Genomic DNA, 2755 nt, shown 5'->3' on the forward strand with positions numbered 1-2755 from the left:
CAAAATGAAAGTGTAGGAGAAATATGAAATTGCTCTCAAAGAAATGTTTGCAATGAAGAGAGTGAGAGTAAATAATCTTTGAGTGAAGGTATGTGCATAAGAAGAATGCTCAAAGGTTTCAAATGAATGACTTCTCCACAAAAAGAATTTTTCAAAAGAAAGAATGGGAGAAGCTTGATTTTTCTCTCAAAATGATTTTCCAATAAAATGAGTATGAGAGAGCTTTGATTTATAAATAAATGCCCAAACAATGTAATGATATAATATGAATTTTGCAAAAGTCATTTAAAATGCTTTGGGTAAGGTATTTGTATTGTTTTTCAAAATGTGTCCGTTTTCTGATCGTTAGAGGAATAAAATAATATTTTATTTTGAAATTTCCGACTGTTGAGAGCTCAAAATTGCTTGAACCAAAGAGGTTCGGTCAACTGACCCTGGGCGATTTTCAAATCCTCGAGATTCGGTCGACTGGGGCTCAAGATCCAATCTGCTAGATCATTAGATCGACTGGTCGACTGGGCTTCCATGTGTATTTTTGGCCGATCGACTAGGGCTATAAAACAGGCCATTTTGTTTGGCTGATCGACTGTGTTTATCATGCTCTTAAAGGGTCGATCAACTAGTGCTATTCAATTTTGGCCAAAGGTTTGGCCGGTCGACTGGAGCTTATTTAGGCATACATGGACCGATCTACTAGACATATATAAACCTGGCCAATTTGACCGGCTGATCGACTGGGCTTGATGAAAGACTGATTTTTAGTCTTGATTTGTTTTCAAAACCATCTTAAAAAACTTTGTATAAATTTAGCAATTTATGTGAAAGGTTTTTCATGAAAGGTATGTTTCTTAAGGTCAATCTATGGTCCATTGAGCTTTCAATCATACCAAGTAAAACATGCATTTACAATACAAAAATATAAACTAAATACATTCCAAATAAAGATATGTCTTCCCTTCTTACTCTTCAAATTTCCGGAATATGCCAAACTGTTATGTGCTTTAAGTCCCTTCCTGCCTTCCATTTCACCTTCACCATATGTGTGTTGAATTGTAAATTTGTTCAAGTACTAAATACACACATAAGATACTTGAATTTTATCATTATCAAAATAAGAATCGAACTCAAAAAGTCAACAATAAAAATTAAGGACTTGGTCAATTATTGCAGACAATTTTTAATTTCATTTTTGGTTTTTCAAGTAATTACGAAAGCAACACCTTACTTTCAAATTTTCCAACATTTGATACAATTTTCTAATAAATTTATCTAAATAAAACAATCATAGAAGCATAGAATATATAAGTAAGTTCGAAACTTTCATGATAGGATTGATTGGTTCGGTTCCTCATTTGAAGTTTTGGACTCGTGTGTTGCAAAGACCAAACAATTCTCCTCTCTTCATTTGTGACTAACTTAGTAATCGTTCCTTATATTTATATTATTGTATATAATTTTAAGTGAAATCCAATCCATTATTATATGTCTTTCCAATATATATGCACTAAGTGAAATCCCATACATTATTATTTTACTTTGCAATATACACTAACACAATCTCATTTGTGCATAAAAATTCAATCCAAAATATGTTGTACACTTATTATCATGACATTTTACCTCAATATTTTGATCCGTGTGATATTTAATTTAACCTGATTTTTATAAAATAAACTATACAAAATATATATAAAATATGAAAAATAAGAAAATTATGTTTTTTTGTATTTACTATACACATATTAGAGAAATTTCAAAATAATGTACTATTTTTTGTAATTTTAAAATCTTGAAAATAGATATAAAAATTATTTTTCACTATTGAATAAATCTTACATCTGCTCACTCATATACTAATCATGAAGTTTTTATCCCAATTAAACTCTTGCATGGTAGGATTTTTATATCTATTTTAAACCTAGATACTTAAAAACATTTTCAATTATAAAAAATAAAATAAAATGTTGGACTACCTTTTATACATTACTACTAAATATGCCACATGAATTGCACATGATTGTATAAAAATAAAAATGTAAAATATTTTTTATAATTTTTAATAAATTTAAATATGTCAAAAAATAAACTAATAATATTTTTTTGTCAAAATTTAGTTTATAAATATTAAAATGAGAATATTCAAAGTTATTTACAAAAAATAATATTTTATTTAAAATTATACAACTCAAACATTAACATGATATTATTATGACACTATATATACAGAGACATGAAAAATCTCAAAGATATAAACTATGTTATGATCGAATGTATTAATTTAATTTGTAAAAAATATTGAATTTTAATACTTACCCACCATTATATTTTAAAATATTATACATATATTTTTTATCATTTTTATTTTATAAAGTCCCAATATATGACTTCTTCACATGAAAATATTAATAACTTTATTAAAATTTCTAAGTTATGATTTTATATTTAAACTCAGTTATTTTTATTTATGTTTACTTAACAACAATTAATGAGTTTTTAAATTTTAAACAAATAAAAATTTATTACACGAGGGTACTTCTAGATCTATAGTTTTATTCCTAATTTTTATGAAAAAATTATTTTATTATTTATCCAATGATGCTAGCCACTTCGCAATAATGTTAGAAGACATCATAGAAATCTACCTATTTTATTTTTGGGATGTTCATTTTATTTAATACTTATAATACCATTATATTTGTTTTATTTTTTGAATGAAATGAATTTTTTTAGATCCAAATCTTGACCTATTTAAAAT

The sequence above is a fragment of the Malania oleifera genome, chromosome 10 (genome assembly GCF_029873635.1).
Source record: "Malania oleifera isolate guangnan ecotype guangnan chromosome 10, ASM2987363v1, whole genome shotgun sequence".
NCBI classification, from domain to species: domain Eukaryota; kingdom Viridiplantae; phylum Streptophyta; class Magnoliopsida; order Santalales; family Ximeniaceae; genus Malania; species Malania oleifera.